This window comes from Oryctolagus cuniculus, chromosome 15 (assembly GCF_964237555.1).
Source record: "Oryctolagus cuniculus chromosome 15, mOryCun1.1, whole genome shotgun sequence".
Lineage (NCBI taxonomy): Eukaryota > Metazoa > Chordata > Mammalia > Lagomorpha > Leporidae > Oryctolagus > Oryctolagus cuniculus.
Genome location: NC_091446.1, coordinates 70,623,716 through 70,647,884, shown reverse-complemented (window position 1 = coordinate 70,647,884; position 24,169 = coordinate 70,623,716). Strand labels below are relative to the sequence as shown.

General features: G+C 46.4%; 1 protein-coding gene across 4 annotated transcripts in view; it reads left to right on the top strand.

Annotated features, from left to right (window-relative positions):
- Positions 1–24,169, top strand: part of LOC127482759 (transmembrane protein 254) — a 162,306-nt gene that overhangs the window by 7,393 nt on the left and 130,744 nt on the right. For 2 of the 4 annotated variants that reach the window (XR_011382466.1, XR_011382467.1), the window contains exon 4: positions 589–23,746. The gene's annotated coding sequence lies outside the window, so the exon portion shown is untranslated. The remainder of the gene's footprint in view (positions 1–588; positions 23,747–24,169) is intronic. The other 2 variants (XR_011382464.1, XR_011382465.1) reach the window with 1 other exon arrangement.

Below are 24,169 nucleotides of genomic sequence, written 5' to 3'. Positions count from 1 at the left end.
ACAGTAGCCAGACTAGTTCCAAGGAATAGTGTACCATCCTAAATACATTTATTAGGAAGCAAGGAAGAGAAAAAATAAATTGCCCCTTTAAGTTAAAAAACCAGGGTGGGGAGGTGGTAGACAGATGGAAGTATAGAAAAAGTATAAAAATTAAAAAAGAATAAGGCCAGCGCCGCAGCACACTGGGCTAATCCTCTGCCTGCGGTGCCGGTGCCCCAGATTCTGGCCCCAGTCTGAGCGCCGGTTCTGTCCTGGTTGCTCCTCTTCCAGGCCAGCTCTCTGCTGTGGCCCGGGAGTGCAGTGGAGGATGGCCCAAGTGCTTGGGCCCTGCGCCCACATGGGAGACCGGGAGAAGCACCTGTCTCCTGGCTTCGGATCAGCATGGTGCGCCCACCGCAGCGGCCATTGGGGGGTGAACCAACAGAGGAAGGAAGACTTTTCTCTCTGTCTCTCTCTCACTGTCCACTCTGCCTGTCAAATAAATAAATAAATAAATAAATAAATAAACAATGCTTCCTGTGAAACCATAAGATCAAAATTATGGTGCTTATATTTTGTACTTTTTTTTTTTTTTTTTTTTTTTTTTAGGTATAAAGGAATCACAAATGGTCGGGCTCAGCTACTCTGGTTCCTACAGACTTTCTTCTTTGGGATAGCATCTCTTTCCATCTTGATTGCTTACAGACCAAAGCGCCAAAAACAAAATTAAAAGCAAATATACAGAAGTTTCCTCTACTTAATTCAGACACCTTTCCAGGGTGACGGGGACTGCCATTTTCACTCAATGATATTTCTATTTTGTAAAAAGTGTCCCTCAAAGCTATCTAGGACCCTGCAGTTACTCATTTTTCGTATAATATGCTGTGGTTGAGCTTGGATAGACCAGTTAGTTAACAAGGAAATAGGAAAAGTAAATACAAGTTTACAAGTAAATTAAGGAACTAGGAAAAGATTTTAGCCTTCAGCTCTGTGGACTCAGCACAGAAGAGGGCTTCCCCCCCACCTTCTTGAGGGCCTCTGGCATTGTGGGCTCTGCTGTCATCTGGGCTGAGACACACGCTTGCTAGATTTGCTTGTTGGTTTTTCTTTGCTCCTTTCCTTCTTGTTAAAACATCTTGGCTGCACTACCACCATGTTAGCTCTCCTTCCCTTAAATTCTCTCCATCTTTCTGGACCAAGATGTAGGGACACTTCTACAATACATCAGTTCCTTATACATTTGTTAGGCACCTCTAAGGTAGAATCTTATCCTTTCAAACTTCTGTTTCTCAAATTACAGAGAAAAATAAGGAAGTTGGAACGGGCAGACTGAGTGATCACATAGAGGCACGCTGAGAATCAGGGCTGGTGGCCTTCCCTGCTGCTGACCGAAGTGTCCTTTCCCTACACTGGACCCCGGGACACGGTGCCCTGTGGCTCGCAGGGGTTGATTGCTGCTCCAGCTCAGGGTGCAGCTTAGCTCTACTTCCCCCACCTTACCTGTCCCCCTGCCGTGCACGGAGTTGTTTGACCAGTGTTGATTGCTGACTTCACTTTCTACTCGTTCATTATCATTCCAATTTTTATGTGAAAACTACAGGACTCATTGCATACACTGTCCTCTCAAAAGACAGCCGCAAGACCTTTGGCTGACTGTGTCACCGCTTGGTGAGACTCCCAGTGGGAAACCTGTCTCTTTTTCATGCTTTCATGTTCTCCATCACTGTCTCCAGACTCCAAGTGTCTTCCTCCAGCTCTGAAGAGTCTAGCTCACGGTTTATCCATCAAGTTAGTGTCTTCCATTCTGGTGGATATATCTTACTACTGTTGACTGGTGGGATGACTCTGTCACCATTAGGAGCTATTAGGAGCTTCCCTAGAGGATGGCTTACTTGTTCTCTTTGGACTAGTCTTCATACCCCTTCCATAATATGGGGAGGGGGCAAGTTATTTGTATTAAGCAGACATTTATGAGAAACAACTACCTCCCCCAAAAGAGAGCTTCCAATTGAAACCACAATATAAAAGATTATGGACTGGGGCCACCGACCCTGTTGCATAGCACGTTAAACCTCCACATCACACATGGGCACTGGTTCCAGACCCAACTGCTCCGTTTCTGATCCAGCTCTCTGCTAATAATGTGCCTGGGAAAGCAGCAGTGGATGGCCCAAGTCCTTGGCCTGCAGCCTCGTGGGAGACCCAAAAGAAGTTCTGGGCCTGGCTTCAGCTTGTCCCCGCCCCAGCCACTGTGGTTATTTGAAGAGTGAACCAGTGGATGGAAGATTGCTGTCTTGCTTGCTCTGTCTTTTAAAGAAAAAAGAATATGGACTATGAATTGTTTCTGGTGGTATTTGTCTTAAAGTTTTTCTCTAGTTCTCTTGTGATTATGAGTTGCTTTTCACTAAGGAACCCCATTTTTGACCATGGAGTTAAGCATCATGGAAATCAAACCCAGTTTTTAAGAAGTCCTTTCCAAAGAGAAATAATAATGACTAATATTGGTGGTGCTGGGGACCGTGCTATCAGGTTATTGAAAGAAATGGATTAATTTAAATAAAATGCTGTGAGTTATCTCTTCAACCAAGTGCTTTTTTGTGTTTCTCAGTTTTGATATATTATCACATATTTGATTCTGTCTCAAATAGACTTTATGGGGCTGTTTGTACGGTTCAAATATCAGTTTTTCACTGACAGAGAAATGCAGAATGCTGTGGTTTCGGGGTATATCTCTCTTAGGTTTATAGAGGCCCACTTTTTTTTTTTTTTTTTTTTGACAGGCAGAGTGGACAGTGAGAGAGAGAGAGACAGAGAGAAAGGTCTTCCTTTGCCATTGGTTCACCCTCCAATGGCCGCCGCAGCCGGCGCACGGCGCTGATCCGATGGCAGGAGCCAGGTACTTGTCCTGGTCTCCCATGGGGTGCATGGCCCAAGCACTTGGGTCATCCTCCACTGTACTCCCGGGCCACAGCAGAGAGCTGGCCTGGAAGAGGGGCAACCGGGACAGAATCCGGCGCCCCAACCGGGACTAGAACCTGGTGTGCTGGCGCCGCAAGGCAGAGGATTAGCCTAGTGAGCCGTGGCGCGGGCCAGAGGCCCACTTAACTCTTGCACACACACTGAGGCACTGGGGTGGACACCAGTGTATTTGAATTATAGGACTTCCTCTTGTTTTCATTTCATTCAGCATTTGATAGAAACTCTGCAGCAAGTGAAGAATGTTCTGGCATTTTCTTTCAGTGCCAGAAGTATAAAATCATGCCATCTTATGTGGGATTTTACTATGGTGGGGTCTTAGCAGATGGTGCTGGCTGTTCAGGTCATAGACCCATCCACAGCCTCACAGTGAGGGGAGGTCACTTACGCAGCATCACACAGGAAGAGGCCGATTCTGGGCCTTGGGACACTCCCTCCCTTGCAGCCCAGGAGCTTTGATGTCAGTGAAGGAAAAAATAAAAATGGAGGCATCTTTATGTTGTAGTCTTAGCAATGATATGAGAAAAATAAAAAAAAAAAACAGCTTTGAGTCTGAGAAAAAAATCAGAGGCATCTTACTGGAATCGACTTGGAAGGCAAATGGACTAAATTGTTTTCTTCCCCACCCTAAAGATTTTCAGAGCGTGCATACTTCGGAAAAATAGAAAAAAGGACCAAAACAAAACAAATTGCTTCACAATTTACTAATAGGCCCGATTTATAGACTAACAGTATTTCCTACATTCAATATGCTATGACTCAATAGAGCTCAAGTCTAAACATGTTTGATCAGCCACAGTGTTAACAGCCTTGAGTTTAAGAGGTTGTGTTCCAGATAGGTGAAGTTTTTGTTTTAGCAAACAGCTTGCTTTTCAGAGGCCCTTTATGTCTTTACACTGAGAGTCCGAAAACTGCAGGGAAGTTAGGGAGCCTGTAGTTGAGGTATAAAACAATGGAACAGAAGAAAACAGCCCAGAAATAAACCTGGACATTTAGCAGTCAATGGATCATCGACAGAGAGGCCAGGAACACACAGGAAAGGACAGTCTCTTCACTCAATGCTGCTGAGAAGAAATGAATGTCCACATGCTGAAGGATGAAATTGGTCCCTTGCCACATGCCATTTGCAAAACTAAAAATGCATTGAAGACTTAAATCTAAGATCTCAATTACTAGAGGAAAATAGAGGGGGCAAGTTCTATAACGTTAATCTGGGTGATGGTTTTATGGCTCTAATCCCAAAAGTCCAGGCAACAAAAGATAAAATAGACAAACTGAAAAGCTTCAGCACAGCCAAGAAAATGATTAACAGAGCAAAGAGAAAAACCTACAGAATGGGAGAAAAATTTTTGCAAAGCATACATCTAATAATATCCAAAATATGCGGGAACTATACAACTCAATAGCAACAAAGCATGCGCCAGTTACTAACGGTCAAAGGACCTGGATAGACATTTCTGAAAAGAAGACATAGAAATGGCTCAGCATCATTGTTCCAAACACTGATAATAAAATATCCAAAGCCCACAGCTTTTTAAGGCAACCATTGTCCCCATTTTACAGCTAGAGAGTTAGAGACATGAAGGGAGTTCCTGCCAAAGATGACTGACTAGCTCAGGTGGAGGACTCCCCCGCTCCTGCGATGGACCTGAAGAAATAGAAGCTTCAGGTTGCAACCTGATCCTTGCACCAGGTTAGCGACAGCACAGGCCATGTGCGTGAGTGTTAGCAACATAAAACCCCACTGGGGATGGGATGTAGTTTATAGAAACAAATAGGCAGCCCTCAGGCATTTGCTGCACCAGGCTCCCAGCCCAAATGTGGATTGTATTATTATTTTTCCTTCAGGGTTTAGAGGTGAAAATCTCTGGACTAGTGGATGGGCCTCAAACAGGGACACACTAGTGGGGTTCACAGGAGCCTGGAACTCCATCCAGTCTCCCACATGGGTAGCAAGAGCCCAGGCACTTGGGTCATCTTAGTCTGTTTTACCAGGTGCATTAGCAGGGAGCTGGACTGGGAGTAGAGCAGTGAGGACTGGAACCAGCACTCTCATGGAATGCCAGATCACAGGTGGTGGCTTAGCCCACAGCGCAATGGTGCTAGCCCCTAATTCCACTTTTCTATAAGCTTTTTGAAGTATCCTGGTAGGCAAGGGCCTGGCCTTGGCCCTGTCCCAGTGCCGAACATCAGATATCGTGGTTGATTCCCCAAGGGCAGTAGGTGGATTGGCCTCACGAGAGGAGCTCTGAGGACAAAAGTCGGCTCACTGACTTAAGCCAATTTTCACTTAATTCTTGACAATTTGCCAACAAGCATTGGGTTGCCTACATTCCATGTTGCTCTTTTAGGAGGGAAAAATCTGAATCCAAAACAGTGTGGAGAGCCAACTGAAATCTACACGGGTTTGTAAACATGACAAGTCATTACCAGGGGAGAGAAAGGCCCAATCTGGCCAACTGCGGAGCTCAACTTGGATGCCTTAAAAAGCTTGCTTTATTTCACTCAACGTAACTAGAAATGCATTAGACTCCACAGGATTTGAGATGATATCATGTTTGCTGTTCACTTTAGAATACTGAGAGAGACTGCAGAAACCCACACACACCGCCTCGTTTTACTCTGGGAGATGATCGGAGGACGTTGAGGATAGCAGTCACCAGTGTAGTGGTGGCAGACCTAGGTCCCAGACCCCTTGCTGTTTCACCAAGCTGCAGTGTTGCATGAGACATCCAAAGTAATACTCTCAGCTCCCAAATATTCTACAGATGCTGTCCAAGAATGATGCATTCAGAATGAGAATAGTTTCTGTCATCGTTAGCTGCCTCAGACCCCCACATCCTGTTCATGTTATTGACATCTGCCTTTCCTATGCAGTATCCATAGCAATGCACAAATATTGGAAACCCTCCTCAGACCCTGGGGTTTTCTTGCCGTTGGATAACGATGCAGCAGTACTATGTTGCACATGTACACAGAATGGGGGGTATTTATAGCATTTATGGAGCTTTACCATCTGCACAGCCAGGGAGTTTGAAAGCTGGGTTCTGGGTGTTACAGAGTATTTCCTAGGAAACTGAAAAATAAATACATTATGAAATTTTGGTTTTCAATGTGTTACTGATGGTGTCTTGGCATCCCGTCAAGCCTGCTGCAAAATACACTTTGCACCAGAAGGGGCATTTCTTGTGTAATCCATTGTGTCCTTGGAATCTGCAAGAACCCCACCAAATGACTTCTGTGTTAATAAGAGCATATAATAATTGAACACTCACTGTGAGCGAGGCATTATGCTAAGAGTCTTGGTTGCATTCTTCCATTTAATCTTCACTTTAACCCCTGGGAGGTAGGTGATGCTGTCCCTTTTTTCCTAGTTAGAAAACAGGCCTGGGCTGGTGCCACAGCTCACTAGGCTAATCCTCCGCCGGCGGCGCTGGTACCCTGGGTTCTAGTCCTGGATGGGGTGCCGGGTTCTGTCCCGGTTGCTCCTCTTCCAGGCCAGCTCTCTGCTGTGGCCCAGGAAGGCAGTGGAGGATGGCCCAAGTGCTTGGGCCCTGCACCCCATGGGAGACCAGGAGGAAGCACCTGGCTCCTGGCTTCAGATCGGCGCAGCGCGCCGGCCGTCCATAGCAGCCATTTAGGGGGTGAACCAACGGAAGGAAGACCTTTCTCTCTGTCTCTCTCTCTAACTCTGCCTGTCAAAAAAAAAAAAAAAAAGAAAAGAAAAGAGAAAACGGGCCTGATAAATGAAGTAGCTTGTTTATTTCAGAACTAGTGAATGGTAGCACCAGGATTCAAACCTACATCCCTGTGACTCCGAAGGGCCTGTTTGTAACATGTGTCCAGAGGCTACATAAATAACAGAGGCAACCACAGCATAAAATCACTCTGCAATATCAATAGAGTTACAGTGCAGTATGTTTTCCTGGGAAATACACTTTTAAAACGAACTCTAACCTCTGATTCCTTCTATGACTATAGAAATTATTCCATCTCTCCCTCAAACAACAGATCCATTTGAAATGTCTCTCCAAAATGGCATCTGTTAAGAAACTACAGCACTTTACTTTGAGCATAAACAAAGTTCTTACCAGAAGGGGTTAATGCAAGAAGAGGAGGAAAGGTCAGCCCAGGAATACAGGGTTGGGTGAGAGGTTTGCTATGGCTAGCAGGCATCAGTGGCACTGAGGGCCTCTGGTTGGGCATGATCAGGCCTTTCCCCTGAGCAGATATGTGTGACATTCCCCCACCCCACCCGGGCTCTGTCACTATGGGGGAGATTGGACTGAGCAGGTCAGTTGTAACTGCCCACCAGGTGTGTCTATCCAGACTTAGTGGGGCAAGTCAGTAAACGGACGTTGACCTTTAGGGAAGGTGAAACAGACACCAGGTATCTTCAAATAAGATCAAGGTGGAGAGTAGGAGGCTGCTAAGCCTGGAGGTGGCGGGGCAGCCAAAGCCGTGTGCCCAGGAGTGGGCGGACTAAGTCCTCCATGGGGCAGCACGGAGTGGGGCGAAGCCAGTTAGCTTGCAGCAAGCTAACTCGGCCTCCATATTTAGAAGTTCTAAAGCAAAGGTTCTTACCCTGGGGTCCACTGATGGGTCAGCAGACCTGAGGATTTGTTTGTTTGATGAAACCCCTCTACACTCTTCAAACATGAAGGGCAGCTCTTTCTATGATTATCATTGTTGTTAATTACTCTATTAGAAGTTGAAATTGAAGGGCCTTAAGCTGCCGCCTTCAACACTGCCATCCCATTTGAGCTCTGGCTGCAGACCCAGCTGCTCCACTTCCAAGCTGACGATCCACCTGGGAAAGTGGAAGAAGGTGGCCCAAGTCCTTGGGCCCCTGCCACCCACATGGGAGACCCTAGTGGAGTTCCAGGCTCCCACGTTCCAGGCTTTGGCCTGGTCCAGCCCTGTGCATTGCAGCCATTTGGGGAGTTAACCTGTGAATGGGAAATGGATCTCTCTCTCTCTCTCTCTCTCTTTCTTCATAACTCCACTTTTCAAATAATTAACAAGCAAATCTTTCAAATCTTTTAAATATTTTAAGAATTGAAACTGAGAACATTTTTAAAAGCTTGTTTAATGATTCATTTGAAAATAGCAACAGTGAATGAATTGCCATGAACACATCTCAGCAGTAGTATGAAATTAGCTCTCACCTAATGGGCCCCTTGAGATCGGCCTTAAAGTACAAGTTGTAGGATATGAAAGGGCATAATGAAATACTTAAGATAAAGTTTGCTATGCTTTATAATATCTGATGTAAAGTGTGTTAACCACTATGGAATATGTTAAAAATCTTATAAAAATTTGTTTTTATTACATGATGTATTTTATCATATAAAATATTACTATATATAAAATACACATAAAATATACCCTGAATTTTGATATTATGAAATGTGTTAAATATCTTAGAAAAGTTTGCCTAATATGGACAGCTTTGTTTCCTTGGTTAACTGTTTACTGTCTCCACCTACTACAGAAAGAGTTAGTTTTTTTTCCTATATAATCTGCCTAGAGAGCAAAGATCCTGTTTCACCACAATAATTTTCTGGCCTTTGTGTTGATTTTATTATGCAGCTGATTATTTGATTTAAGAAAACAAGATTTTTAAATTAGGAGACAGCTGAAGTTCATTCCACTCATGTTACTCTCTGGGTTTATTTTTAATTGTTTTATTTTTCCCTTTCAAATGGGTAGACAAATATCATTTCTCACAAGTACCTATGATCCTAATGTAAGTGTTCAAATGCCCTGTTGGTTTTGGATTATTGCTCTCCCAAAATCAATCCTAAATATTAAATAAAATTTCAAGGATAGCTTTCCTAGGAAGTCCACTGGAAATCCAGAAAGCTTTGATACTGAATCCCCATAGAAAGAGAGGTGCCAGAAATAATTAGATTTATTTGGTGTTACCATTGATGAATTTCACAGGAATAAATAAAATTAGTTTTGATCAAAAGAAGAAACTGTAGGACAAACTTGCTTTCTGTGGCCAACTAAGCATTGTCTGCAGCACACCCTACCTGCTGATGCCTTGGGAAAGTAGCTGATAGAAATGCAAAATAGGCCGGTGCCTTGACTCACTAGGCTAATCCTCTGCCTAGCTGTGCAGGCACACCAGGTTCTAGTCCCGGGCGGGGCGCCAGATTCTGTCCCGATTGCCCCTCTTCCAGGCCAGCCCTCTGCTATGGCCAGGGAGTGCAGTGGAGGATGGCCCAGGTGCTTGGGCCCTGCACCCGATGGAAGACCAGGAAAAGCACCTGGCTCCTGGCTCCTGCCATCGGATCAGCGCGGTGCGCCGGCCGCGGCGGCCATTGGAGGGTGAACCAAAGACAAAAGGAAGACCTTTCTCTCTGTCTCTCTCTCTCACTGTCCACTCTGCCTGTCAAAAAAAAAAAAAAAGAAAAGAAAAAAAAAGAAATGCAAAATAATTCTTGTCTCTAGACACATCCCTTCTGTCCTCACCAGTGAAGCTTCTATTGACTTCCTGGCCCTACTCTGAAAGAAGCTGGCTTGGGCTCCATGTGTACATTGGTTTCAACATTCCTTTGCTTCATATGAATTCCCACTTTTTTTTACTTCCCTTTTGAGTTAGTTATAATCTGCCTGGTTCCCTCATTGATTCATTGAAATTAAATCCTTAGCACATGTTTTGTTAGAGTAGACCACCCGAAAAACGTCACCAAGAGACATGTCTCTTATGCAAACAGCACGGGGAAGTTTTATTGATTATCCAGCATGCTGGGGCTGTCTGATCATCATGAACAGAGCAGCCCCGAATAACCAAAGGTTAGGGTTTATAAAGGGAAAAACCGCAAAACCAGGAAGGGAGGAATACACGGTTGCTATGCACGGTTGCTATACACAATTGCTAAGATCAAAAGAGAGTACATAAAATCAAAAGAGTATATGGTTACTGGGGTCAACATAACCTAAAACCTAAGTGAAATTAATATTTATCATAATCTTGACAATACCAGTTACAATCTTACAATTAGCAATTAGGACTTGATATTAATGTAAGACACAGACAAATCACATCTTTATTATGAACCCAGGTAACCCAGGGGCAACTTTTGTGCTTGTAAGCTTGAGCAATCATGCTAGGGGGTTTTTGTGCTCTGCCAAGGGTGATATAGTGTACTGCTATTGTTTGACTATTTGAAACCATAGTTTCAGACCAGAGTCTCACGGTGGGGGGGGGGTGTTGGAGTCTCAAGGACTCCAAAATGGAGTCCCTACTGTCAGGGGGCTACTTCAGTTTGTTTTATATCTGTTTGAGAGTCATAATTTTACTTTAAAAAAAAATCTTAATGCATAGAATAGACATCAGTTCTGTATAAACAAGGGAAGCCCTGGGCATCAGGGTTTAATTCTTTCCCTTAACCATGGTTGAAAATAGATAGAAGACCAAGATTACGTGGAAGGCAATAACTGGGAACTGGCATTAACTTTCAGCAGTTCAATTATTTGACCTTCTCTGCATGCAGTAGCCTTGGGGGTAGGTTGCTCTCCTCTCCTACACCTGTGTACCCTTCTTAGGTGGAGCTCAAATAATCCCTTCTCACCTTATAGCAGCAGGCAGGACTGAGTTAAAGATACAGGCCTGGAAGAGTAATATCAAAGGTATGTGGTATAATCAAGGAAGGCTCAGAAACAGGGTGGGCTAAAGGTCAGTCCTGGGTCAGGCCTTTGGGCTCCCGGGTAAGTCATTGGTTAGGACGCCCAGTGTCTCAGACCTGAGTGCCTGGGTCCAATGCCCACCTCCATGCTGACCGCAGCGTTCCTGCTAAACGCAGGCCCTGGGAGGGGCTGGTGATGGCTCAGGAGGTTGGGTTCCTGCCATTCATGTGGAAGACCAAGATTGCACTCCAGCTCCTGGCTTTCGCCCCAGCCATCAAAGGCACTAGGGATTGAGCCAGTGGATGGAGTTTCTCTCTCCCTCCCTCCTTTCTCCCTCTCCCTCCCTCTCAAATAAATAAATAGTTAATCAAAAATAATGATAAAGGTTGGTCCTATGCAGTTAAGCAGTTGCTATAGCACTGAGTTAAAATGAAGATAACACTGAGGTTTAAAGACAGGTTTAAATACTGAGGTTTAAGGAATTCTTTAAAAACTTTTTACTGAAGTATAACATATATACGTTTAAAGAACTAAATTCACCAAAGGAACCAGCAGTGTCTGGTGCTATGATACGGCAGGTTAAGCCAACACTTGGGACACCCACATCCCATATTGGAGTGCCAGTTTGAATCCTGGATACTCCACTTCCCATCCAGCTTCCTGCTAATACACCTGGGAAGGCAGCCAGGATGAAATTCTTGGCTCCTGGCTTCAGCCTGGCCCAGAAGTCACTGCTGTGGCCATTTGGAGGGTGCACCAGTAGGTGGAAGATCTCTCTCTCTCTCTCTCTCCCACCCCCACCCCCACTGCATCCTCCCATTCCCCATCCTGCCTTTCAAATAAATACATCTTTTTTAAAAAGTTGAATTATAGATTTTTTTTTTGTGAAAGTCTTTCATTAATTATACTTGCATCCATAATGTTGTATGTAGTGGTGAATCATTCATTACCTAATCTGATGTTGGTGGGAATTTAGATCGTTTCTAGTTTAGAACTATTATGGTGGGTAAAGCCGCCACCTACAGTGCCGGCATCCCATATGGCCGCTGGTTCAAGTCCGGCTGCTCCACTTCCTTCCAGCTTTCTGCTGTGGCCTGGGAAAGTAGTGGAAGATGGGCCAAGTGTTTGCACTCCTGCACCCACGTAGGGGACCAGGAAGAAGCTCCTGGCTCCTGGCTTCGGATCAGCCCAACTCCGGCCATTGTGGCCATTTTGGGAGTGAACCAGGGGGTGGAAGCCCTTTCTGTTTCTCTGCCTCTGCCTCTCTGTAACTCTGCCTTTCCAATAAATAAATAAATCTTTTTATAAAAAAAGAACTATTATGATAGTGCAGTTATAAACATTCATTTTTTTTCTGAGACTTAGTTATTTGAAAGGCAGAGTGACAGAGAGAGATAGAAAGAGATCATCTGCTGCTTCACTCCTCAAGAGGCCACAATGGCCTAGGCTGTGCCACGCCAAAGCCAGGAGCCTGGAATTCCATGCAGGTCTCCCATGTGGGTGGCAGGGGTCCAAGCACTTGGGCCATCTTCTGCTGCTTTTCCAAGGCCATTAGCAAGGAGCTGGATCAAAAGTGAAACAGCCAGGACTTGAACGGGCACCCCTATGGGGAGCTGGTGCTGCAGGTGGTGGCTTTACCTGCTACACCACAGCACTGAACCCACAGAAAAGTTTTTTGAACCAAAACAAACTCATACTTTTAATTCTATTTTGCATGTGTACTTAGGCTTGGAATTGGTAGAGTGTTTTTATTTATTTATTTATTTTTAAAGATTTATTTATTTATTTGAAAGACAGAGTTACACAGAGAGAGGAGAAGCAGAGAAAGAGAGAGGTCTTCCATTCGATGGTTCACTCCCCAACTGGCTGCAACAGCTAGAATTGTGCCAATCCGAAGCCAGGAGCTTCTTCCAGGTCTCCCACGCGGGTGCTGGGGCCCAAGGACTTCGGCCATCTTCTTATTGCTTTCCCAGGGCACAGGGAGAGCTGGATAGCAGAGAGCTAGATCAGAAGTGGAGCAGCCAGGTCTCGAACCGGCGCCCATGTGGGATGCCGGCACTTTAGGCTAGGGCGTTAATCTGCTGCGCCACAGTGCCGGCCCCAGTAGAGTGTATTTATATCCGTATGTATATTAAAAATCTTGTGCTAGAGTTGTGGTACAACAGGTCAAGCTGCCACCTGCAAAGCTAGTCTCATATAAGCATGGGTTTGAGTTCCGGCTGCTCTACTTCCAATTCAGCTCTCTGCTAATGTGCTTGGGAAAAGCAGCAGATGATGGCCCAAGTGCTTTGGCCCAGGCCACCCATGTGAGAAACCCAAGTGGAGTTCCTGGCTTCTGGCTTCAGTCTGGCCCAGCCCTGGCTGTTGTAGCCATTTGAGGAGTGAACTAACATATGAAAGTCTCTCTCTCTCTCTCTCTCTCTCTCTCTCTCTCTCTCTCTCCCCTCTTCCCCCTCTCTTCCTCTCTTCCTCTCTTCCTCTTTCTCTGTAACTCTGCATTTTAAATAAATAAATAAATCTTTTTTTTTTTTTTACCGTCTTGTATCTCTGAGTCTAATCCAACATAGCAGGGTTCACTTTATCCTTTTCCCTTTCCTTGCTGTGGTTTCTGTGACAGAAACCAAGCATACTTATTTTCTCCATCCTGGAATATCCATATTACGAAGCCTCATTCCCCAGCTCTGTCTGCTGAAAGGGCCTAGAGCCGGGACAGCCCAGGTCTGGATTTCCAAGAGGAAGCAGGCTTCCTTGGAGCCATGGCTGAGTCCAGGATGGAAGCTGGGGAATGACAGGATGAGTGCTGAGTATCAGAAAGGAAAGAAGCACTCAAAGTGGGGATAACTCAGACAGACAGGAACCCTCTTACCTGGCCTTATCTGGGACAGTTTGACCAAAAAACAATGTTAGGAATAGATTATAACTGGCAAACTAACTTCCCATAAGGCTGAAATAGACAAGGGAGCCCATATATGGAGAGAAGAGAGTTCTTTACAGTTGAATTCCAACTAATAAATGTGGAAGAAATTATGGAAATAGAAAATCGACCACCAGAGAATGCAGTGGGAATGAATGTTGCAAATAAAGAGCCAAATGAATGCTCAAACTGGTGAAAGTGTGATGCTAAACAAGATATTTGCATAATGTACTTACAGGTGTATTTCAAAAAGATTGTGGAAAATGGAATTAAAAGGTACATTTTCATGCAAAAAAGTCTGTGAAACCATGCACTTGTATTAATCACAGAAGAAGAAGAAGAAAAAAAAAAAACAGTGATTGTATAGTGAAGAAATGTGACAGACATCGTATTCCAGGGCTCATGTGGGACACAGTGTCCTGGAGGGGTGCAGTGGGAAGGGCGCATGTGGGACACAGTGTCCTGGAGGGGTGCAGTGGGAAGGGCGCAATAGCACTTCTGTGGTGTTCCCACACAAAACGCAGCTCTTGAGGTCATGAGCAGGGCAATCCTGGCAACGTCCCAGGCAGACCTGCGACTTTCCAATAGTATTGTACTAATGTCAGTTACTTGGCTTTCCCAACTCCTGTGAAGTTATGTAAGGTGTTAATATTTGGGAACACCGGTGGAGTGTATATAGGAATCCACTGTCTGGTTTTCGTAAGCATAAAGTTACTTCAGAAGAAAAAGAAAGAGAGGAGTCAGTTGTGATTGTGCCATCCTTAAGACAGAAACCCTGGCCAGCACCTCTGCTGCAGGTACAAAGTGCTCCCCTGACAGAGGCAGTCAAGGTCCTCAATAATGAACCCAGACTTTTCCCCACATTTATATTAGCTCCGCCCACGTCCATCAGCCGCCCATGCCCTGCCAATTTCTCTGGCACAGGCTTAGAAAAGCCTGACTCATGTCCTAAGACCCCTTTCATGGGGCCTTCACCTTACACCCAGAGTCAGCTGCTAGCCAACCCTGCAGTGCAGTCAGCCCTGGGTCGTGACCTTGGAAACCTTGAACTCCCTTGGGGGGGTGGGGATGTAGGCTCTGCGGGTCTGTCATTCCCTACACCCTGTCTGCCCTTAGGAAGCTTCTGACTTGCAAATAAACACAGCCAGGAGAAGGGAAAGCAGATCAGAGGTGGGTAGGGTGGGTAAGGGAGCCTGCACAGCTCTTCGGGGCTGTGGTTTTCCTTTGGCCTCTTCTGCTCAGAGCGGGCTGGTCTGCCCAAAGCTATGCAGCTGTTAAGAACAAAAATCCCCATTTGAACACAGCCTTCTGCCTCCTTTACTAAGGGCTGCTAGCTCCAAAAAGGCTTGGAATAGCCAACCATGTAGCATCTTCATACAGTTTTCATTTCACCCTGACACACCTCAAGGTCATCTCTGGGGACAGCCTCGCAGAGAAGGTTCCCAAAGAGCTGGCAGGAAATGCGACTGACTCCCCTCTCCCCAGGCCTGCAGAGCGTCCCAGTATCACAGCTGAATGCATTCTGGGGAAACAGCCACAGACGTGACAACGAACTGAATGCACACTTAACAGTGTGAACCTGCAGCAAAGTCATCTCAACCCTGAGCAGCTAGAATACCAGCACCACAGTGGGCTGGGGCTGAGCTCATTTGCTGGACCCCTTTATTCCTGATCCCGCTCCTTGAAATGTGGATTTATCGGGGCTGACGCTGTAGTATAGTAAGCTAAGCCACGGGTTTGTGTCCCGGCTGCTCCTCTTCCGATCTGGCTCCCTGGTAATGGGCTCCCTTGGAGGCTTCAAGTGATGTCTCAAGTGCTTAGGTCCTTGCCTCCCTGCCATCCACGTGGGAAACTCTGACTGAGTTCTGGGCTCCTGGTTTCACTGACCCAGCCCCAGCCATTGTGGTTACTTGGGGAGTGAACTAACAGATGGGAGATTTCTCTGTCTCTTTTCCTCTCAAATGAATTAATTAAGTAAATAGAAACAGCATCTTAAAACCACTGGCTGGGAAACTTCTCTTGCCAAGCTCTAGAATAACTACAGAAGCCATCCAACGCCTGCAGTATTGGCTGAGGTCAACTGAGAAGCTAACTACACGGTGTTTCACAGGGTGTTGAAATCCATGAACGTTAGCTGTTAGGACTATCATTATTGATATCCTAATGGGTAATAGTGAACCGCTGCCCTCACCCTGCACCTCCCTTCTCCCTGTACCAAGCAGACCTACTCATCTACATCCTCCGTAAGCTGGGAGGATTTGGGACTGCCTGCAAGAAAGGCAGAGGGCTCAAAAACAAAAAACTTCTTAAATACCAACTTGTGAAGACGCCACACTGCTTTTCCTGGGACCCAGCAGAGATCCACATCACATTTTCCTGGTTCCCTTTCTCTGGCTATGATCTGTGCACCGTGTGCTAGCAGCCCTCTCCATCTGTGAGAGAGGCAGTGGGCCTTGGCCACAGGGCCTGGATCTTTCTGCTGGTGGCTCTGGAAATACTGGCTGGTGCCAGAAGGAGAAGAGAAAGAGGCTTTGTGCAGCCCAGACACTCCCAGCCAGCGAGACTGGTCCAAGTGGGCTCCATCTCCATCCCCAGAGGGGTGGCCAGCCCCTATTTCCTGTTTCCTTGGCCCCTCGCCCTTGGAAATGCCAACAGAACCTGCCAGCTCCCCCACCGGCTGTCTTCTCAGCACAGCCAGCCTCAGAGGATGCAGCCCACAGCCCAGGGACTGACACGGGCACACATCCCAGATTCCTAAATGGCCCCTGTGTACCTTGGGCCACCTCCTCGGTTCTCCAAGCCTCACATGGTGTTCAGCGTGGATCCTGGTGCTACCTGCCAGGGTAAAGGGAGCACTAAACGAGAAGGAAGCTCCTGCACATTGGGGCACATCATTCATGCAGCCGGTGCTGGGTGTTCCCCCTCGCTACAGCAGTTGTCACCCTGAGCCCCTAAGTAGCCCACTTGCCCCTTCTCAGCACACCCTGCTCCAGAACCCCTCACTATCTAGAAACTTTGCTGAGGCCTCAGAGTCAAGAGGTCTGGGAATATTGAAGAGCACAGATTATGCAATTAGCAGCTGGCACTGCAACGCAGCAGATTAAATTGCTGCTTGAGACTGGCATCCTATGTCAGAATGCCTGTTTGAATCCTGATTGCTCCACCTGATCCAGCTCCCTAAACATGCTCCTACTTGGATTCTTGCAACTTATATGGGAGACCTAGATGGAGTTCCTGGCTCCTGGCTACAGCCTGCCCTGGCTGTTATGGCCATTTGGGGAGTGAACCAGTAGATGGAAGATTCTCATTCTCTCTCTCTCTCATTCTTTCTCTCTCTGTGTCTCTCTACTCCTCCCCCTCCTCCCTCCCTCACTGTTGTTCAATCAATCAATCAATAAATATTTAAAAAAAAAAAAAAAGATCCTGGCTGCTGCTGCGGCTCACTAGGCTAATCCTCCACCTGCGGCACCAGCACCCCAGGTTCTAGTCCTGGTTGGGGTGCCAGATTCTGTCCCAGTTGCTCCACTTCCAGTCCAGCTCTCTGCTGTGGCCTGGGAAGGCAGTGGAGGATGGCCCAAGTGCTTGGGCCCTGCACCCGCATGGGAGACCATGAGGAAGCACCTGGCTCCTGACTTCGGATCAGCGTAGCGCGCTGGCTGTAGCAGCCATTTAGGGGGTGAACCAACAGAAGGAAGAGCTTTCTCTCTGTCTCTCTCTTTCTGTCTAACTCTGCCTGTCAAAAAAAAGATCCTGGAACCAGATCCACCTGTAACCCTGGATGAAATATATTTAACAAATCTTATCTGAAAGATGCACATGAAGAAACTTAAATATAATTAGTACTGCAAAGACTAATAAAGATATTGTATATACAACCTTTGAAGAATGCCTGGTTCAGAGATAAGTTCAGTTTTTCAGGGATAAGTTTAGCAAATCACAGAACAAAAGTAAATAATGAAGCTCTTTTATAATTAGCGCCAGCTGGACACCAACATGCTTTGAAGCCCAACATATGGTTGGCATATTTCCCTGATTCCTGCTGCTGGTTCCAGTGCCCCTATTAATTTCACTGTTCGTTTCCCATTTCCTTTCTCTTGCCATGATCCGTGCACCGTGTGCTAGCAGCCCTCTCCATCTGTGAGAGAGGCAGTGGGCCTTGGCCACGGGGCCTGGATCTTTCTGCTGGTGGCTCTGGAAATACTGGCTGGTGCCAGAAGGAGAAGAGAAAGAGGCTTTGTGCAGCCCAGACCCTCCCAGCCAGCGAGACTGGTCCAAGTGGGATCCATCTCCATCCCCAGAGGGGTGGCCAGCCCCTGTTTCCTAGGACATAGTGAACTGGATCCCTGTTATCTTCTTGCTCAGTTTTCTTCTACATGTTTGGGCTGGTTTCCATTGGCACAAGGAAATAAGTTGATTTCCAAATAGCTATCTCTCTCTCTTTTTAAGATTTATTTGTTTATATATGTAAGAGTCAGAGCTACAGAGAGGGAGAGACAGAGAGAGAGCTCTTCCATCTGCTGGCTCAGATAAAGCTCCTGGCTCCTGACGTTCGCCTGGCCCAGCCGCAGTCATTGAGGCCATCTGGGGAGTGAACCAGCAGCTGGAAGCTCTCTGTCTCTCTCATTCTGCCTTTCAGATGGATAAATATATACATATTTTTTAAAAAGGTAACATTAATTATCTTAGTAAGAAAATGTCCCTTTATTTCTATTTTTTAAAAGATTTATTTATTTATTTGAAAGGCAGAATTACAGAGAGGCAGAGGCAGAGAGAGAGAGGGAGAGAGGTCTTCCATCCGCTGGTTCACTCCCCAGATGACCACAACGGCTGGAGCTGTGCCAATCCAAAGCCAGGAGCCAGGAGTTTCTTCTGGGTCTTCCATGTGGATGCAGGGCCCAAGGACTTGGACCATCTTCTGCTGCTTTCCCAGGCCATAGCAGAGAGCTGGATCAAAAGTGGAGCAGCCAGGACTCAAACTGGCGCCCATATGGGATGCTGGCACTGCAGACAGAGGCTTTACCCACTAGGCCACAGCGCCAGCCCCTACTTCTACATCTTTGAATTTGTTGTTTTACTCTCGGGGTATCTGCTCATCAGATAACACTTTCAGGATTAATTGAAAATATAAGGCTATGTTGATTTTTGTTTCTTTGACCTTAGCACAGATGTGATGACTTTTTTTCCAGTCCTCACTAAATAGGCAGCCAATAATTTATGTCATGTTCAAATTAGTGGCTAAATGAGACAGGATGCAATAAAGCGTATTAGGATATTTGAATGTCCATTTGGGAAAAAAAAATTTTATGTTTGAATCTTTCCTCCCAACCACATAGAAATTCTAGATGGGTTAGAGATTTTGTCTTTAAGAAACCTTAAAACTATTTGGAGAAAATATTGGAAAATATTTTTATAGTCTCGATGTGAAGAATCATAAGTAAGTTGTGATAAACTTACATAAGCCATAAAAGAAAACACAGAGATTTCGCCACATGATATCTAAAACTTCTCTATGATGAAAGAGACCACAAAGTTCACGACAATGGGAGGCAGAAAGAAAACATTGCCAACATATAGGAGAGGACTTAAAAAAGTTTGTGGAAAAATGGAATTACAAAATAAATTTGTTTGGCAAACCAAATTTTGAAATCCATGCAGTTTTTTTCATAATATGCATAATATCCATGAGCTTTTCAAAGAGGCTTGGAACAACAGGCAGTAGATTAATAATCAAAGTATGTAAAGGGGAGAAGTGGGGGAAAAAGAACATTTGAATAGGCAAATAAAGCTCAACCCTCACTCTAAATAGCAAATAAATAAAAACAAGGTAAAATCATCAAAATCTCAAAACGTAGATATCCGGCATTGCAGAATGCACAGGGCAACAGCTCTTCCACCTCCAGGCTCTTCCGCGCCAAAAGTATTGTCTGTGAATGGCACTCCTGCAGTGCGGTTCCAGTACAGGTTCCCATGGAGCGGGGTGCACCTGGAGCTCAGTTCTCTGTGCCCTGCCACTCCAGTGTTTGGGGGACAGTTTGTGATATATTCAGCAAAATATCAAAGACCCTCTGACTCAATGATTCTTCTTCCAAGAATCTAGCCTTTCAGAAATATATGAATATCTAATAGTGCATAAAGATATATGCAAAAAAGATATTCTTTGAGGCACATTTTATTTGGGGGAGAAAAAGGAAATACCCTATGTGTCCATCATGAAAATAAAAATAATGATGTAAATAAGGATGCATCTACTCATGGGATATTTTGCAACTCTTCCTATTCTTAAATGTTTGTTTTCATATATTTGGAAGGTAAAGTGACAGGCAGGGAGAGAGAGCTCCCATCTGCCTGCTCACTCTCCAATTACCTGCCACAGCATGAGCTAATCAAGGCTGACACTGAGAACCTGGAGCACCATCCAGGCCTCCCCAAAGCTGCCAGAGCCCAAGCACTTGAGCTATCTTCTGCTGCCTCCCAGGATGCACTAGCAGGAATCTGGATTGGAAATGCAGTAGCCAGGACTCAAACTGGTGCTCTCAGGGAGATGGGAGCACCCTGGGCAGCAGGCTAACATGCTCCAGATAATTTGCAACTCTTTAAAGGATTTGTACTCACGTTCAACGATCTTCAGTATTTGATGCTACAGCAGAGATAAACATGAACATAAAAAATATTAAAATTATCTCGTGTCGGAGCCAGCACTGCGGTGTAGAAGTTTAAAGCTGCCATCTGCAGTGCCGGCATCCCATGCAGGCGCTGGTTTGAGACCCGGCTGCTCCATTTCCTATTCAGCTCCCTGCTGACCTGCCTGGGAAGGGAGAGGGGGATGGCCCAAGTGCTTGGGCCCCTGCAACCCCATGGGAGGCCAGGAAGAAGCTCCTGATCCCTGGCTTAATCCCCCAGCCATTGAGGCCATTGGGGGAGTGAACCAGCAGATGGAAGATATCTATGTGTGTGTGTCCACCTCTCTCTCTGTAACTCTGCTTCTCAAATAAATAAAATAAAATTTTTTAAATAAAAATCTCATGTTGCATTCCAATGTCTACATGTTTATGTCTTAATCTGCATTATACAGATGGGCAACACAAGATGGGTAAGGAAAAGCCTGCTAAACCAAGAGGCCTGAACGGGACCCTTGAGCATGGGGAGTGTAGTGAGTGGCGGTTTTCATGCTATACTCCATATACTCACTCCGTGCTCTACCACAAGGAAGCATTGTATACAGTTTTATAACATTAAATTCAAAATATTCTGAAGCCCACTGGCTGTGTGCGTTGTAAGAATCCTTGTGGGTTTGGCTGTTCTTTGACAACTTTCCACCTGGCTAAACTACCCAGGAGTGTCCTACCACATTCTTGGCATTCCTGGAATAAACCGTTTCTTTTTCTAAACCAGCTCATCTGGGCATCATAATTCCCAGGAGAATTTTTTTTTTTTTTTAATTGTAGATCCAAGTCTCCTTCACTGACTCAGAATTTCTTATTTTGCTGTGGAGGAGGAAGTGCGAGTTACGGTTCATGTGGCAGCCACACAGCCACAGCCACGGCCACGGCCACAGCCACAGCCACAGCCATGGCCACAGCCCAGGAGAAGGTGGAGAGGGAGGCTGGATCCTCAGGGCAGCCCCAAGGCATGAGATGAAAGTGCTCCATTTGGAGCCACAAAACAACAACAGATACATTAGGGCTGGGCCTTTTGTTTTCCCCACAACTCAACCTTTTCTAATGCATTTGTTGTTCTGTAAAGGAGGTGGGGAATTTCCACTTGTTCTCTTCTAAACCACTGCAGGATGCTTTGAAGCTGCCTTAAAATCCCATCCAGTTCTTAGAATTAAGAAACCCACCCAGTCTGCTTCCAAAGGAAGAAGGTAACAGAGTTGCAAGGTGTGTGTGTGCTTTGTATTGTTATCTCAGGGCTTCAAATCAGACTGCACAGCTGATCTGTAGAAAGGGGCCTGTGAGGGTCTCCAGGGCAGATCAGAGAGGCCAGACATGCATACTCCTACCCTAGGTGCATGCATACTCCTACCCTAGGTGAGGTCTGTTAAGATTATAAGCCTGACTGCTTTGTGAATGCCCTAAAGGCAGATGTGAGTTTACCTATCTAATGCAAGGCTTAAGCCTCTGCTGAACACTCTGATTTTGATTGTATTGGGGCCTTTTGCTTTTACAGAGCTGTAAACTGTCCACAACTGATAGCAATGCAAAATAGTTCTTTTGTCTCTAGATAGGCCAGTCCTGCCACGTGTACAGGTTCAGGTGACTCCAGGCCTTCCTGCCTCTATTTGCACAATATCACAGTCTATATCAGATAAGGTACAGGGCAGCAGGTGAGGCCCAACTGCTGCCCTTGAGGCCATATAGGGAGGGAAGATAACTCTCTTTCTCACTCTGCCTTTCAAATAACTAAACAAAAACTTTGATGAAAAATATTTCAGACTGGCACCAAGGCTCAATAGGCTAATCCTCCACCTGCAGTGCTGGCACCCTGGGTTCTAGTCCTGGTTGGGGCGCCGGGTTCTGTCCCGGTTGCTCCTCTTCCAGTTCAGCTCTCTGCTGTGGCCTGAGAAGGCAGTGGAGGATGGCCCAAGTGCTTGGGCCCTGCACCCGCATGGGAGACCAGGAGAAGCATCTGACTCCTGGCTTCGGATCAGCGCGGCCATTGGGGGGTGAACCAACGGGGAAAACAAAAAAAAAAGGAAGATCTTTTGTTAGAGTCCGAAAAAGCCCACCACCCGAGGAACGACTCCAAGAGACCTTTCTCTCATGCAACCAGCAAAGGGTTAAAGATTTATTGATTATCCAGCATGCTGGGGCTGTCCGATCATACATGAGCAGAGCAGCCCCAAATAACCAAAGGTTAGGGTTTATAAAGGCAAAAACCGCAAAACCGGGAAGGGGGGGAATACATGGTTGCTATGCATGGTTGCTATACACAATTGCTAAAATCAAAAGAGAGTACATAAAATCAAAAGAGAGTATATGGTTACTGGGGTCAACATAACCTAAAACCTAAGTGAAATTAATATTCATCATAATCTTAGACAATACCAGTTACAATATTACAATTAGCAATTAGGACTTGACATTAATGTAAGACACAGACAAATCACATCTTTATTATTAGCTCAGGTAACCCAGGTGCCACTTGAGCAATCATGCTAGGGGGTTTTTGTGCTCTGCCAAGGGTGATGTAGTGCACTGCTATTGTCTGACTATTTGAGATCATAGTTTCAGACCAGAGTCTCACGGTGGGGGGGGGTGCTTTCTCAGAATGGAGTCTCAAGTGCTCCAAAATGGAGTCCCTACTGTCAAGGTGCTACTTCACTCTGTCTAATTTTACAGCTGTACCAGGAATGTTATAACCTGTAAGCTTAAGCTTAACTTTTTACACCCGCACATATACAATTTTAACTTTTCACTTTCTCTCTGTCTCTCTCACTGTCCACTCTGCCTGTCAAAAAAATAAAAATAAATAAAGAAAAATATTACAGATCTGTGTCTGTTTTTTGGACTGATAGTGACTTTCTAGGGTGCATCCCTTATTAATGAGTTCGATAAAATCTTTAGCTCCTGCTCATTTTATATCTGTGTGAGTCCTGATTTAACGTTTTTTTGGAAAAGCATCTTTTCACATCACTGTCCCTTCTTTCCCGGAAGAAGGACTTCCTACAGAAGAGCCAACAGCAAGCCTGCGATCCCACAGACGCTGTCTGAGGCCATCGGAGCCCTTTCTTGTTCCTCGTGGAGAAAAGCTTCTTCGCACCTGGGGGGGAGGGGGAGGGCTTTGGCGCCTGTGCCACAGCTGTGGGTGACAGCGGGACTCAGTCTACCCGTCTGTGCAAGGAGCTCACGGCGACTGCCTGAACCCCGGAGCTGCCGCCCAGCCTCCCCTTGCGCCCTGCACCCCGCGCCCGGGGCCCCGGCAGTGCAGCCGCTGCCTGGGAACGCTCCCAGTCCCGCACGACTGCCCCTCCGCCCGCGGGGGTCTCTGGGCTCCGCGCTGCTCCCGGGGTGCGGAGGGACTCGGGAGGGGGCGGGTTCACTGGAGCCAGAAAGCCCGGAGCCGCCCAGGAATTTTGGCTCGGGCTGGGAGCATTTCCTCCCGGGCTGGCCCGGCGCGATCCCGCGGAGGGCTGTCGCTGGCAGACGCGCACAGCGCTCGGTCCCGCCGGCATCATGCGGCCCCTGCTGTGCGCGCTGGCCGGGCTCGCCCTGCTCCGCGCCGCGGGCGCTCTGGCCGGTGAGTAGGGGCCGCGGGCCCGCGATGCGGGCAGGGGACTGGGAGCCCGGGAGGCCCGCCGAGGGCAAGGTGGGGATGAGCGAGTGAGAGAGATGCCAGGCAGGGAGGGAGGGAAGGAGGAGTGACAGAACTGAACCAGCGGGGAACAGAGGCACAGAGACAGGGGAGAGGGGAAATAAGGGATTTAGAAAGAGGTTTTGGAGAAACACAGATACCAGTTCGGGCAGAAAGCAAAAGCAGTTGAGAGCAACAGAGCAAGAAACAAGGATTGAAATGGAGAGAGACGGAGACCGATGTTTTCAGAAAAACCTATTGAGAAAGTTGAGAAAAGCTGGGGGGGGGGGGTGCCGAACTGCTGGTGAAAGGAGACAGGAAGGGGTAAAAGGTCAAGTTTGTAGGGTGGGGCAGCCCTGAGGCCAGCTG